At 52.5% G+C, this 15,995-nt stretch overlaps 3 non-coding genes across 3 annotated transcripts; 1 reads left to right on the top strand and 2 right to left on the bottom strand.

Moving 5' to 3' along the window:
• Positions 1-223: 223 nt before the first annotated feature.
• TRNAT-UGU lies at positions 224-297 on the bottom strand. Its single transcript has one exon. It is a non-coding gene; the product is annotated as a tRNA-Thr (tRNA).
• A 7,086-nt stretch (positions 298-7,383) lies between these two features.
• LOC123361025 lies at positions 7,384-7,547 on the top strand. Its single transcript, XR_006576102.1, has one exon. It is a non-coding gene; the product is annotated as a U1 spliceosomal RNA (small nuclear RNA).
• A 6,442-nt stretch (positions 7,548-13,989) lies between these two features.
• TRNAQ-CUG lies at positions 13,990-14,061 on the bottom strand. The gene has a single exon. It is a non-coding gene; the product is annotated as a tRNA-Gln (tRNA).
• Positions 14,062-15,995: the final 1,934 nt, after the last annotated feature.

Raw genomic sequence — 15,995 nt, 5'->3', positions numbered from 1 at the left:
ATTGGTCTGTCTGCTTTGGGGCAGGGACAATAACAAGTCCTGCTGCATTCGTTATTTCAAAGGCCGGTTTAGGATTTTCATTCTCACACACGGTGCACAAAGCAGGACTCAACTCTCCGTGTAAACTAAATGAGCTGCCCACAGGTTCTGCAGACACAATGATCCATTTGGTGTGAGAGCCCAGACCTGCCCCTGTGGCAGGTTGCCCAAGAGTTAGTCAACAAGGGACCACTGGGAATTGAACCCAGGATCTCCTGTTTACAAGACAGGTGTTTTAACCAGCTAAGCCATGGTGCCTGCCTGTGGCAACAGCACAGTGTCTGCCCACACCTGACTCCCTGCCATCCCCACTGGGGCCTGAAAAGCTTTGCTTGTGTTTGGATTCTGCAAAGCAAAGGAGCAGGTGAGGTTTTCCTTGCAAGCTGTGTGTGTGTTTGTGTGTGTGAATCTTTGGCCAGGTCTGCACTACAAAGTTATTTCAGTATCATTATATTGCTCAGGTGTGTGAAAAACACACAAGGCTCCCTCGGTCAGCAGGTGCACACACTGCAATGCCACGTCTGGCGACAAAATTGCCCTGTTTTGGTGACAAAATAAAACCACCTCGACGAGAGACCTAGAGCTTTGTGCAGCAAACTTAAAGTGACAAATTGTCAGTGTAAATGCTGCTGGTCATTATATCACCATAACTGGCCTCCACCAGTATCCCATAATGCCCGCCGTGAACTCGCCTGCCCTGCATTCCTGCTATAGAGGCTGGGCCCCTCCCCTTTCATAGCTCCAGAAAGTTCTGACAGCTGAGCCACTATCTACACTGGGATTAGGTTGATAGAACTGCATTGCCAGCCCAAGTAATGTAATTACACCAACCTAATTTTGTAGTGTAGACCTGTCCAAAGAATCACACACACACCTTGGGAGCAAAACTTCATCTGCTCCTCTGCTTTATAGAATACAAACACGAACAACACTTCTCAGGGCCCAGTGGGGATTGGCAGAGAGTCAGGAGTGGGCCATCTTTATCCCAGGAGAAATGGACTCTAAGGGTACGTCTCCATTGCAATGTAAGCCCAGGTGTGGCACTCTGTGCTCAGAGCAGGACCTGGAAGCCCCATATTCACCACTCTCATATAATGATGACATGGTTTGTTCAAAGTCTGCCTTGTGACGTATCATTTCAAAAGTCTTGATCTGTTGAACATTAATATCATGTTGGATTGTGTGTGCTCGCATTGGTTGGGAAGTTATGAAGTTTTGCTCTGTGTGTGTTACTGAGATATGTTATGAGGTTGAGAAATGCCCCCCACCAGCCTTTCAGGTGTGACAAGGGAGGAGCCAGACTCGCTGCTGGCCCATTGAAGGGATCCACACTCCCAAGGACTAGCCCAGGAACCGTGTACAATGCAGACTTCTCCGAGATAGCACAGAGACAAGGGACACTGCTTGACTCACATGGTAACAAAGGAGCTTCCTAGCAAGTTGGAAGAAACTATGAAAGAGGGGAAGAGACATCATGACTTGGCTTCTCTCCCCCACAACTCAGCAGGTGGAAACACACCTGGAGGACAAAGACTGAACTGAACTGACTCAGAAATCAGAAGAGAATAATAACAATAATACTTGCAAACCAAAGTCCCCAACCAGACTAGTATTGGTTTTTCAGCAGAAAATTTTCAGTTTGGGGAATTTTGTTTTCTCAGTCAGACCTTGCCAAGGGAAGCAGGGAGAAAATGTTGGAGTTGCCTCCTTCAGAACAGCTTGGCCTAGACACTAGCTCTGGTTCACTGCTCTGGCCTTGCTCGGGTTGAGGGTATTTTAATAATTTGGGCAGGTCCCAGGGTGTTTGGGGGAGATGATGAGGATGTTCCCTTTTGAGATAAAAACTAAGAAATACAGCACTAGAGAATTTCTTTTTTAAAGAAATCTGGGACTTAGACATTTTATTTAAAGCAAGGGAGTTCTGAGTTTCTGAGAAGGCTTTTGTTTGCAAGAAGCAACATTGTTTGATCTGTCATTGTACCCAAGGGGGAGATGGTTGTCTACAAAGGAGGGGTGAAAACTAAATACACCCAATGAGGATGGGCTTCGAACCTATGCGTGTAGAGCACAATGAATTAGCAGTCCATCACCTTAACCACTCGGCCACCTCATCTGAGCTGTTAGAAAATGGACAGGAGGAGAAAGCTAAGGCCAGCAGAGCTAGGGACAATAAGGAATTTTTAAATACTAAGTGGAAGCAGGGGCTGAATGAGCTCCCCCCTCACATCTAGTGAGGAGCTGGGGGAAAGACTTCAGGAACAGACCGTGTTTGCACAGACACACCTAGTCTGCCTAGCTATGCAGCATGATGGGGCCACTTTCCCAAAATGACCAGTTTCGGATGGTGATGGGTTACAAATCACTTTAGGATTGAGTGGAATGAAATGTTATTATCCTTCCTGCATGAGTGAAGGGCAGCAGAACATACCTAGACTGTCCTGATGGAGGGGTGGGTGGGTGAGGAATAGTTTTTATTGGACTTCATAGAAATGATTGAGAACATCACCCTAAACCAGTGGTCCCCAAACATTTCACTCTGTGTCCTCTTAGCCATGGCTGTGACCCTCGGAAGTCACAGTTGAGAACATGGGCTGGGAGTGGGGCTGTTGCTTGCTGGGGAGAGGGGTGCAGACAGGGGTAAGGGGGTCGAGGCCGAGCTGGGAGCCAGGGGCCCAGGCTGAGTGTGGGGTTGGGGAAGAGCTGGGGCAGAGTGGGGCTGAGTGCTGCTCCCTCCATGGGGGCTGGCTCAGGCCCTGAGGTGCCCCCATGAATGTTCCTCTGTGTTCCCCTAGGAGTCATGCCCCACATTTTGGGGACCACTGAACCCTACTCACTAATCAGCGGCTAGTGATGCCAAAGCCCAGGGAAAGGGAGAACAAGTGCGGGGCCACCAGGATTGGAACCATGTGAAGGGGCTGCAGGAGAGGGGCAATGGCTGGTGGCACAGGGAGTTAAGGGCAAAGGGGGCACAGGAGGGGGCAGGAGTTAGGGGTGAAGGAGGTGCAATGGTTGGGAGTGCAGGAGCTAGCAGTAAAGGGGGAGTGGGGATCGTCCAGGGGCAATGGGGAAGTGCCAAAGTACAAGCTTTGCCCAGGGCACCATTTTCCCTAATGCTGGTCTGAGCAAACAATTGGAAATGACCCTTCAGTGAGACAAGAACCATAGTGTAGAAAAGCCCCTTTGTTAAGTGGTGGTGGCTGAAGGCTTAGGGAGATGGGTTAGAAAGCAATGGGCGTCTTTCTGTGGAGGCTTGATTCTTGCCTGTTAGGCAAGGTTGGTGTGTGGTGTCTCCACGGCTGCACTTTCTGTCTCTGATCTGCCACAGGGAGCCAAGTCTAGACATATTCAGAGGCTCTATGCCAGGGTTTCTCAAATTTCCTTTCACTGCAACCCCCTTCTGCCAAAAAAAACCTTACTGCATGGTCCTGGAAAGAGGGACCAAGCCCCTGGGCAGAGGTAGGGGAGACAAAGCCTGAGCCCTGCCCCAGTTAGGGGAGGGCAAAACCAGAGCTTGAGGGATTCAGCCCTGGGTGGTGCGGCTCAGACATTTGGCCTCTGCCCCAGGCACCAACAAGTCTAATGCCAGCCCTGGCGACCCCATTAAAACAGGGTCATGACCAGTGATGAGCTGCTAAAATCTTAACAACCGGTTCCCTATAAAAAGTTTTGATTTAAGGGATGTGCCACAGTATGGATTTTTTGTACCAATAGGCTTACCATACATCTGTATTTTTCCGGGAGGAATTTTTAAAATTTACCACTCAGACAGCGATTTAAGAACCAAAAAGCCTGACATGTCCATGAAAATACGGATGTATGTTAACCCGACCTAAAGTTCTTTTTTAAAAAGATGGGCCTGCACTAGAAACGAGCTCCGTTTCACATGTGTGGGTCCCCGCCACTCCCTAGTGTGCGCTAGGGTGACCAGATGTCCCGATTTTATAGGGACAGTCTCAATTTTTGGGTCTTTTTCTTATATAGCCTCCTATTACTCCTCACCCCGTCCCAATTTTTCACACTTGCTGTCTGGTCACCCTAGGGTGTGCACATATGTGGGTCCCAGCTGCTCCCTGCCCCCCCTCATTGAAGCAAGTGTGCAGGGTTACTGCCCTGAGAACTGCAGGGCACCAGTGGACATGGGGCTGGCTGCAGACAGGGGCGTGGGGCAGGGCTAGCTGGAGGCAGGGAGTGTGACACGGGCTGGCTGCAACAGGGGCTGGCTGTGGGCAGGGGGTGCAGACAGGCTGTGGAGGGGAAAGGGACTGTGGCAGGGGTCGGGGGGTGGCAGTGGCTGTGGGCAGGGGCTGGCTGCAGGCAGGGACTGTGGCAGGGGGCAGGAGGGATGGCAGGGGCTGTGGCAGGATGGATGGCAGGGGTTGGCTGTGGGCAGGGGCTGGCTGTGGGCGGGGGAGAGCAGGGAGGGGCTGGCTGTGGGCAGCACGGATGGCAGGGGGGGTGGCAAGGGCTGGCTGCGGGCGGGGGAGGGTGGCAGGGGGCAGGGGCTGTGGCAGGAGAGGTGACAGGGGCTGGCTCTGGCCAGGGTGTGCAGACAGGTGTTGGCTGGGGGGGGCAGAGGCTGTGGGCGGGGGGAGAGTGGCAGGGGGCAGCTGTGGGTAGGAGCCAGAGCAAACAGGTGCAGACACTCACACAGGGAGAGTGGCTGGGAGCAGGAGATAGCTGAAGACAGGGGCTGTGGGCAGGGGGGTGGCAGGGGCTGGCTGCAGGCAAGAGGTGCAATGGGGGGGTGGTAGGACAGGGGCTGCAGATGGGGCAGGACAGGGGGATGACAGGAACTAACTGCAGGCAGGGGATGCAGGCTGGGAAGAGCCAGAGACCCACCAGGCAGTAGCAGAAGCCCCACAGTCAGAGAAGCAAGAGCAACAAAACCAGAAAACAGCTCACATGGCTCCCACAACACAACACCTCCTGCAGACCAGGAGAAGGGATGACACCCTTCCCACCAGAGCCCATCAACACTTCCATCGTGGGGAAGCCAGTTTGCAAGCAGTTCTAAAATTGCTTCTAAATTTAACAACTGGTTTGTGCAAACCACCTCCAGCTAACCACTGGTCACAACCCACTTTAGGGTCCTGACTCACAGTTTGAGAACCACTGCTCTGTGCTGAGGGGAGAGAGTTTTCCTGTGGGTGAAGTTAATCCACTTTCCCAGGGGCCCGAGCGAAGGGGCGGAGCCGCATGAGCAGGTATGCAGATCTGTGTGCGAGCAGAGCATTGTGGGAGTGGACGCAGGCTGCCAGGCAGGGCCCGACTTTGGCACCGGGAGCTCGGCGTGGGGAAGGGACGGTCTCCAGGGGCCGCGTCGGCGCAGCTGTCGGCAGTGGGGGCCGGTGTGGGCGAGGCCGGCGGTGGAGGGGGCGGGGGGGGCGGCGGTCCACCCCGTGTGTTATAAGTTAGTTAGAAGGCAATTAGGTTAGTCAGGCGTGACTTGCCCCTTGCTGAATCCATGCTGACCACTCCTGATCACTTGCCTCTCCTCTAAGTGCTTCAGAATTGATTCCTTGAGGACCTGCTCCATGATTTTTCCAGGGACTGAGGTGAGGCTGACTGGCCTGTAGTTCCCCAGATTCTCCTTCTTTCTTCCCTCTTTTAAAGATGGGCACTACATTAATTTTCCAGTCATTTGGGACCTCCCCCAATGGCCATGAATTTTCAAAGAAAATGACCAGTGGCTCTGCAATCACACCCGCCAACTCCTTTAGCACCCTCGGATGCAGCACATCCGGCCCCATGGATTTGTGCTCATCCAGCTTTTCTAAATAGTCCCGAAGCACTTCTTTCTCCACAGAGGGCTGGTCACCTCCTCTCCATGCTGTGCTGCCCAGAGCAGCAGTCTGGGAGCTGATTTTGTTCGTGAAGACAAAATCACGAAGGGGGAGGGTGGGGAAGCATTGAGTACATTAGCTTTTTCCACATCCTCTGTCACTAGGTCGCCTCCCTCATTCTGTAAGGGGCCCACACTTTCCTTGACTTTCTTCTTGTTGCTAACCTCCCTGAAGAAACCCTTCTTGTTGTTACTCTTAACATCTCTTGCTAGCTGCAACTCCAAGCGTGAGTTGCCCTTCCTGATTTCACTCCTGCGTGCCTGAGCAATATTTTTATACTCCTCCCTGGTCATTTGTCCAATCTTCCACTTCTTCAAACGGCGCTGCCTGCCAGTGCACTCAGCCTCACTTGGCAGGTAACAAAAGGGATCGAGTGGCCGTCCAGTTTCTGGAGAGTGGCTGACAACACCCGACCTTCTGCCCTGAGGAGAAACTGACGTGAGACAAGGCAGGGGAGGTCACTCTTGTATTGGACCAACTTCCGGTGGGGAGAGAGCGAGAGAGAGAAGCGAAATGCAAGCTGCACTCTTTCCCCAGCAGCAGGTGGGCCACGTCGTCTCTCTGATGGCCTGGCTTCCCGGGACGGGACCCGCTACAACTTAGATAATTTTTTACCTCAAGGTTCCCAAGACACAGACAAGGTTTTCATCTTGAGGCCAAAAGACCAAAAACATCAAGACACTTGATCACGGCCAAGCACTTGGATAGGCCAAGATTTAAAAGTTTATTAGAAAATATTTGAAAATGAACGATACAGAGAGTTGAAATGTCAGATATTGGTCATCGGGGGTGACATACAGAGTATAGGGCGATTTTAGTTTTAAATGTTTATTAGAAAATGTTTAAGGATAGATACAACTTTAGATAATGCTTTCCCAGCCAGAAGGCACAGAGAGTTTGTAACATCAGTTACTGGTCATCAGGGGTGACATACAGAGTATAGGGGGATGCTAGTACTTTGGTATTGGACAGCACATAACTTATACAGTGTGCAATGTCCCCAATGTGGGGTATACTGTGGGTGAGTTCAAGATACAGTCAGCAAGCAGTGAGGGTACATCACACATACAACAGTTAAAGACAGTCATAGGTATAAATAAGCAAGCCAGGTAATGGGGCTAGAATGACCCTCACATGGCAAAGTTAAGGTCTGTCGCACTCGATCTGAGCACTACACCCCATCTGAGCTCAAAGAGCTGAGCACGCAAGAGCGGCGGCCCGGGCGGGCAGGGGGAGGGGCCCGAGCGGAGGGGCGGAGCCGCGTGAGCAGGTATGCAGATCTGTGTGCGAGCAGAGCATCGTGGGAGCGGACGCAGGCTGCCAGGCAGGGCCCGACTTTGGCACCGGGAGCTCGGCGTGGGGAAGGGACGGTCTCCGGGGGCCACGTCGGGGCAGCTGTCGGCAGTGGGGGCCGGTGGGGGCGAGGCCGGCGGTCGGTCCGCCCCGTGTGTTATAAGTGCGGGGCGAGCGAGGGCGGGCGGCGGCCGGGCAGCAGGAACTCATACTTACCTGGCAGGGGAGATACCATGATCACGAAGGTGGTTTTCCCAGGGTGAGGCTCATCCATTGCACTGCGGGTGTGCTGACCCCTGCAATTTCCCCAAATGCGGGAAACTCGACTGCATAATTTGTGGTAGTGGGGGACTGCGTTCGCGCTCTCCCCTGGTGATTGGTTTGAACAACAGACAACCGATAGTGGGCTGTTTAGGCTTAGTGCACTGCAAAGCAGATTCTCAGGAAAACAGCTGTTATTCTGGGTCTTTGGGAGTGCTCTTTTCCACAGGCCCTGTACTTCTAGGTATCTTTGTCACACGTTCCTCCTTGTAAGCAAAGCTCAGCTCTGAAACTTTACTTGGGTCTCTCTGTGCTCTTGGCTTTCCCTAGTCTTTTGCAGCTGATCTGCTCTCTAGTCTGCTTTTGGGGGGCTTGGACCGGTTCCTTCCTTGGCTCTAAGGGGAGCTGCCTGCCTGCCTGCCTGCTCTGCTTCTTTCCCTGCTTGTAGCTTCTTGCCTGGCCCTTCTCGGGCTCTTCCTCTTTTGACGGGAGGACGGCCTGTCCAAAACGCCTGTCCCACCCGGTCTCCTCGTCCAACAGGCAGCCTCGCCCCCTGCCCTGGGGCCGCTTTGGCTTTCGCTGTCTGTTCCTGTCTCTTGGTGGCCACCCTGTCTGTGCTACGGAGACTAGGCTGTCACAACCCCATGCTGGAGGAGGGCTTTCCGTCGCTTGAGGCCCACCCACCGCCTCCCCGAATGCCCTTTAGCTACGCTGCGGGTTAGGGCGGCGTGGCCGTGTCGCCCAGCAGCGGGTTTTCCCTTTTGCACACCTCTGACGGACGGAGCTGTTTTGACTTAACTGTTCAGCACGCACCGACCCTCGGGCCTGGGCTGCACGGGGAACGTAAATCGGCGCGGCTACATCAGTCCGCGCCTTGGTCGGAAGAATTCTTCCGTCGACCTAGCTCCCGCCTTTCGGGGAGGTGGATGGCCGGCACCAACGAGGAAAACCCTCTCCAGGACCCTTCTCCGGGAACAGTGCCCTTCCGTTTGGGGAGATTATGCTGCTTTAAAAAAGAGAAATTGTTTAACTGCCTTTCTCTGAGGCAAGGTTGACTTTGTATTGCTTCCCTCGTGGCTCCTTATAGCAGTTGTGTTCTGAAATCTTTAGGCTTTGACTTCATTTATGATGAAATCTTGCTGTAACTTTATTCTAATTTTCAATGAGTAACTAGACCTGAGCTGTTTGGTGTGTTAGTGGAGGATTGTTTAAAAACCTGGGATTCCACTTTCGGCTGCCTTTCCATTACATTTCCTCTGAAAGCCCACCGAAAGCCTCCACTTCCCACATAACTCTCTCAAACCTGCAGTCATCAGGCATACAGAAGATGCTTACAGTTTCACTCCATACGAGTCCAGTTCCTTGCTGTTTCCTGTCTAACCACTGCACACATATGGTATCCCCTCCCTACCCGGAGCTGCTTCCTGGCTTTTGCGCTCAGGACAGGAAAACGAGAATGGAGAGGTAAGCTGTGCAGGGAACTCTTCCTCAGCTCGCACTCCACCCCCCAAGGGCCTTTCGAGGTCTTCTACGGACTTCAGGTTTCATTTGATTTCCAAGGTTTATGGGCTCATTAATTAGCCATCTCTCCTAATGCAGGGATCCTACGGGTCAGACCAAAGATGGATGGCCCAAAAGAGCTAAGAAACAGAAATAAAGGTGAGAGCTAGGCGTTACATTCAGATGAGCATCCAGAAGCTGACTGTGCCCTGGCATGTTCAACGCTGCCCAAAAGAAGGAGCTCGTCAGGTCCCTCTGCTAGCACCCAAATCTGGTGGCTAGTCGGTCTGCTGGGAAATAAGGAAAAGGAAAAGAATTAAAGGAGTCAGGCAATAACAAGGAAATGAAAAGGTTTGTCGAACGGGTTCTGTCTGATTGACCGTCTTCCCAGCTACCCGTCCAAGTTAAAGACCTAGCCCAGTATCCTGTCTGCTGACAGCGGCCAATGCCAGGTGCCCCAGAGGGAATGAACAGAACAGGGAATCATCAAGTGCTCCATCCCCTGTCGCCCATGCCCAGCTTCTGGCAAACAGGGATACCTAGCTAGGGATACCGCTGGCAAAGCGCCATAGATGGACCTATCCTCCATGAATTTATCTAGTGCTTTTTTGAACCCTGTTACAGTCTTGGCCTTCGCGACATCGTCTGGCAAAGAGTTCCATAGGTTGACTGTGTGGTGTTTGAAGAAAGACTTCCTTTTGTTTGTTATAAAGCTGCTGCCTATTAATTTCATTTGGTGACCCCTAGTTCGTGTGTTATGAGAAGGAGTAAATAACTCTTCCTTATTTACTTGCTCCACGCCGGTCATGGTTTTATAGACCTCCCTCGTATCCCCCTTTAGTCGTCTCTTTTCCAAGATGAAAAGTCCCAATCTTATGAATCTCTTCTTAGACGGAAGCTGGTCCATATCCCCTCATCATCTTTGTTGTCTGTTTCTGACTCTTTCCCATTCCCATATATCTTTTTTGAGGATGGGGCGAATGCATCAGCACGCAGTATTCAAGATGTGGGCGTACCATGGATTGATATTGAGGCGATATGATAGTTTCTGTCTTATTACCTGTCCCTTTCTTAATGATTCCCAAAGCTCCGCTGCACATTCAGTGGATTTTTTTCAGAGAACTATCCACAATGACTCCCAGATCTCTTTCTCGAGTGGTAACAGCTAATTTAGACCCCATCGTTTTATAGGGATAGTTGGGATTATGTTTGCCAATGTGCATTACTTTGCACTTATGAGCACCGATGTTCATCTTCCATTCGGTTGTCCCGTCACCCAGTTTTGTGAGATCTCTTTGTGGCTCTTGGCAGTCTGCCTGGGACTTAACTCTCTTGAGCAATTTTGTATCATCTGCAAATTTTGCCACCTCACTGTTTAGCCCTTTCCCCAGGTCATTTATGAATAAGTTGAACAGTACTGCTCCCAGTACAGACACCTGGGGATAAGAGAGGGCAGATCCTCTTCTGACACTGGCAGACCAGGTGCCAGCTCATGCCAAGGCCCCTAGGCCTTACTGAAAAGTGACAAACGCATGGCTGGAAACTAGTCTTGCTCACCTGTTTGTTAGTGCTGTTAAAACAGGCATTAGCTTTATAAAAAAACGTGTTTAGAGTTTATGACAAGCTTGTGAGTTGCTTCATGCATTATTCTCACTTATAATAGCCGTAGCCCATGTTGTAAGGTGATAGATTTATACGATCTGAAGAGAAACCAGAGTATATAAGCGTTGGCACTAAACCCCGCCACCAATCAGGAGAGAAGCATTACCAAGTGTGAAATGCCAGTTTACCAGAAGAGGTTTCATCTCCTTTCCAACAAGAGAAGGCCCTGACTGAGACCAGAACTGGGGTGGGCGGGGCACATGACTTTTGCAGGACATGCACCACCTTTGTAACTAACCTTTGCTATCTCACTTCGTAACACCACACACAGAGCACCTTTTTACCTCTTAAGACCAAAATATGCTGTGAAAAAAATCTAACAGCATAAACTTATGATGAGGAACTGCAGCACCAACAACAATTTTAAAAGATTTAAAACTGTCTCTGTTTTTCCACACCAGGACCAGCACATACAAAGCCACCACTGCCCCCAACAAAAATCTATTTTCACCACCTACCATGTTTTGCTGTTAGGAACCCATACCCCATATTGGTGAGTACTTTTCAGACGAGGATGACGCTCTCAGGCCTCAAATGCCAGGTACAGTTACTCTGTCCTTGATCCAAGATCAACAGGAAAATACACTGGATTACTCCTGCCCCAATAACAAAGAGACTGGGGATCCCGCAGCAACTGAAATGGCCATTTGGACAAGCAATGCCATCATGCAATCTGGGGTGGGTGTAACCATGCAAATGACATCAGCCCCAAAAGGCCTTGACAACAGATCACCAACAGATGGCAGGGTAGACTTCATACTGACCCTGTTTCAACTAGATTGTGGTAATTAGTGTTTGTCAATAGTACAGACGCCATGGTGGACTCTAGGCTCTGCTTGAGGGATCCTGGCACAGGGGCTGGGGGGAGAAAGGATTGCAGATTCTGACCTGAGCTCTGGAGAGGAGGTAATAATGGAAGGGGGCATTATTGACTCCTTTTCTTCTCAGGGTTCCCTGGGCTGGAGTTCTATATTCCACAGGGCCAAATGAGAGGGTGATGCCATGTTGTTAATGATAACCAGTGCTACAGGTGAGGTTTGAACTCACAATCTCAGCATAGCTCCTTTCAGTACTGCATGCTAACCAACTGTGCCACTGTAGCACCTGTCACTCAGTGTTTTCTGAGACCCCCTAGGCTGATAAAGCCAAGGAGTGACCCCAAAACATTCTCAGTGGGGTTGAGAGCAGGTAGCGACAAGTGTTGGTACTTGGTGGGGTGGATTCTTCTTAAGGGTTCCAGGCCCCATTTCACCCTTTTGTTCTTCCCTGTGTAATAACAGAGCTGGTTCAGACTCAATGGAGAGTCTTGCTGCAGACCAACAGATCTGAAATCACTGATAACCAGCTCTAAGTACTAGTCCTGCTTTGGGACAGTGTCTCTCATGCAACAAACTGCCCAGTCTGCGCTAGCAGGGAGGCTCCCTCACTAACAGCTGAAATCAGGGAGAGCTGTGTGACGTGCAGGGACCCAGGGGTGCCTGAACAGGGGGGAACAACACTCCAGGACTTTTAAAAATGGGAGGGCTCTGCCTTACCACTTTGTAATGACAGTAAGGGCTAATGATGGGGGGAGGGGACGGAGACCAGTGAGCTGGAGGAGGGGTCTTGGGGGATGAAGCAGCAAAGGAGTGGGGCCTTGGGGAGAAGGGGTGGGGTAGGGGCGTGGCCTCGAGTGGAAGGGGTGGGGCTACTGTTTGGGCTCTGGTGGCCACTACTTTTAGGCAGGGCCACCCTGGGGGGGCAAGTGGGGCAATTTTCCCAAGGCCCCGGGCCCCGCAGCGGCCCCACAAACTCTGGCCAAGAATCCCTTCCCTGGTAGCGCTCCGGGTCTTCAGATGCACTTCTGTGGTGGGTCCTTCAGTGCTGCCAAAGACGCAGACCGAGTGAAGGACCTGCTGCTACTGAAGACTCAGACGCCGCCCAGTGAGTACAAGAGCCGCAGCAGGTGGCGCCTTTTTTTATGTCCGCTCCCCCGCTTTGCCCCAGAGCCCCGAATCCTCTGGGCGGCCCTGCTTTTAGGGAGCCTGTTCCGCTCCTGGTGGGACCACAAGACATCCCAGAGCAGAGAGGGTGGCCAGCAGAGCGGTGACAGGGGGGAACAGCAAGTGGCCGGCAATGTGGCCAGACAGCGGAGGGAGAAAGGGGCTTTCCCCCCAGGAGGTGAGAGGTGAACTCTGGGTTTTCATTGACCCAGGGCAGCAGCTGTGGGTGAGGTGCAGTGAAGGGAGGGGCACATCCACAGAGCTTCTGGGGTCTTGATTTAAGAGCCCGAGGCCAAAGGCCACTGCCCAGTGCACTGTGGGTGGGTGTTTTGCTCATTGTGTTGTGTTATGAATCCTGATTGTGGTGTTTTCCCAAGTTAATACAAGGTGATTTTCCTCCTTTTTATTAAAGTTTCTTTCCTGCACTCAGTGGTTGTGAGTGGGGAAAGTATCATCTCTTAGAGGCACCCAGTGGCCAGGGCTAGTTTCCCCAGGTTACTGGGTGGGGGATTAGGCACATTGTGTGTTGTATTGTTGAAGAGGAGCCCCAAGCACCCAAACAGGGAATTGTAACTTCGACCTTCAGAGTTAGAGCCAGAGGTGCTGCCAGCTGAGCTAGCCAGGCCGCCTAAACGTATTAACCCCTTTCACCACAAGAGCAAACACCAGGTACTTCTGTGCTTCTCAGCAGCTGGAAAAAAGCCTCTTGGGGGAAATGTCTCCTGCCCCACCGCCAAAAGGAGCCCCTTGAGTGGGAACGGTCAGAGGCCCCACTTGGGGGCTGGCCCTGCTTTCCAACCACCTTGTGATGCTGGCCGCAGAACGAATGCTGGTCTGTGAGTGGCCTTCACTGGGGGTTTGGCATGGCAGGGAGCAGCCTGGCTGGGTGTCTTTGTGGCTGTCTGCTGGCCACGCATAGGCATGGTCCTGCCTTCCTCTTGCCCTGCCCTTGGTTGATCTGTGGCTTTTAAGCCTTCCCTTGGAGCTGTCAGCACCAGCCGCCTCTGCTCTAGGTGCCCAGAGGAGGAGAGGTGCTGGGCTCCAGCCTGGGACTCTTCCTCCCTCCTGCCTAGCCCTGACTATGAAGCCTGGCCCTGGCCCTCCTTCCTTTAAATGCCATGTGGGCAAGAGGAAGAGTGTGACAGCTGCAGGGACCAAAGTTGAGGACTTCAGGTGAAGCAGCGAGAAACAACCATATGGTCAAACCACAGGACTCTCTAGCCAGACTGTTAAGTTCTAGGACCCCAACCTATAGCGGCCAGCCCATTGAACCAGCCAGACCAAAGACCTATCTCCAGTGGCCCTCAGTCACCCAGCACGAGGGAAAGAATTCACTCTAGTTCACCCTGAGAGGGATAGCTAAGCACATTGAGCTCCAGGGCTTTGCAGCAAACTAACATACCTCCAGGAGGTCCCACTGAGATTTGAACTCAGATTCCAGGATTCAGAGTCCTGAGTGCTGCCCATTACACCATGGGACCTGCTGCTATTTTATTTTCTAGACCCCTGTGACTCTCAGCTGGATGGTTTGCACTCTGCACTTATTGCTTCCCACCAGCGGCTTCCTCTCGCAGGACTCTCTCTCCTCCTCCAGCGACTGTGGTCCTGCTCTACCAGATCTGTGGGTCCTGCCCTGAGACCCCACATCCCCCTGCTTTGTCTCCATTCCCTGCAGGCCACAAACATGTCAGGGGAGGCCACCCCTCCCTTCACTCGGTGCTCCCGCTCATATCGGCCAGCTGCAGCCTCATCTCCTGGAACTCGGGCAGCTGTCGCTTGATCCGGTCGTACAGTCACATGCTGACTGGCTCCCCTGCCTGGATACTCTTGTGGAAATCCCACAGGCGACGCTGCAGGACTTGGCACCATTGGTTTCTTAAATGTTGTGGTGTTTGCCCGACTGCCACAGCAAAGCCGCCAACTCCTCCCTCACCAACTCCCACCAATCCCCCTGGTTGCCATAGAACCCTCTGATGCTTTTCCGTTCTGCCAACACCACCAGGCCTCCCCCTCTGCTCCTTTATCTTGCAAGCTCTGGATGTTCAGCTTCCAATATCCTCTGCCCTGGGTCAGGGAACTGAAATCCTGCTCAACACCAAACAGTCTAGAGGAAGGGAGCCAGTTCCTTCATAGAACTTTCCTTTCACGCCTTAACTGGGGACCATACACACTAATATAGCCATAACCAGTGCTACAGAGCACAAAGCCCACCAGTAATGCCCTCCCTGGTTGGAGCTCCAGCACCTTCTGTACTCGCACCATGAATATGAAGAACAAGACTCCAACCCCATCATTCTTCACTGGCCCGGAGGACCAGAGAGATGGGCCCTTCCACCAATCACCCTCTGCCCATCAAGCTACCCTAGACTTGTTAATGTGCATTTCCTGAACACCCACCATGTCCAAGCCCAGCTGCTCCAAGGCAATGAACATCAAGTGCCTCCTCCTGGGCCCCCAAATCCCTTCCACCTTCCAAATGGCCATTTTCACAGATGCCCCTTCCAGGGCACTGCCCTTGCTCAGTTGCACAGAGGACTTTTCATCCCCAATCCCTGCCTGTCATTGCCCAGCACCCCCTCTGGCACCATTCCTGAGGGCCACCCTGCCTCACTCTCTTCCTGCCATATTGGGTCCACCAATACCTCATGTAGGAGAGACAGCTCCCATCCCTCATTGGAAAAGGTGAGGCCAGCAGCACACAGTTTTTTTTTTTCCTATTGCAGAGCCCAAGCTCAGAGACTCACCTTGGAGTGCAGGCACCCCTGTGCTCCCAGAAGACAAACCACCATTGTACAAAAAGGGATGAAAGGACCTGCCAAAGTCTGGGATTGAATGAACAACCTTTAGATCTTCAGCCCAATACGCTCCCAACTGAGCTACTTTGGCAGCTGTGTAGCAGTATTTTGGCCTGTTGCTTCTCTTTCCGGGAGTTTTTTGCAGCCGTTGCACACAAAAAGGACGTCATTGTGAGCGGCCCATGAAGACAAGACTCACTTTTGCCTGCCTTGCTCAGCTTGACTTGACTTGCTGCCTCACCCGGTTCCTGCCCTAGTGCCCGGGTTGACCTGGCAGTGGAAGGGGACTGGGGGCCAGTGGCACAGGGAGGAAGTTGAGCTGGACCCAGAGCTAGACTAGACCCTGGCAGCAAGAGTCTGGCCACCACTTGCCACCCCACCCTGCTGTCCTGGCTTCCGCCACTGGGTGTCGTTTCGGGAGGGAAGTGGGGCTCCTGCGTCCCTTCCCCGATTTTCACCCCGCAAAGGAGTGTGAACAGGAAAACGAACGGCTGCTCCACACCCCCACCGGAGGAATCCGATGCCCTTAGCTGTGGGGAGTAAGAAGTGGCTGTTGGCTGACAGGGCCTGTCCCCGAGGAGCTGGAGCAGCAGCTGCCGCCTCCCCCTCGGCTCCAGGCT

The sequence above is a fragment of the Mauremys mutica genome, unplaced genomic scaffold, assembly GCF_020497125.1.
Source record: "Mauremys mutica isolate MM-2020 ecotype Southern unplaced genomic scaffold, ASM2049712v1 Super-Scaffold_100350, whole genome shotgun sequence".
In the NCBI taxonomy this organism is placed as follows: Eukaryota; Metazoa; Chordata; order Testudines; family Geoemydidae; genus Mauremys; species Mauremys mutica.
This window is presented reverse-complemented; position numbering and strand designations above follow the sequence as displayed.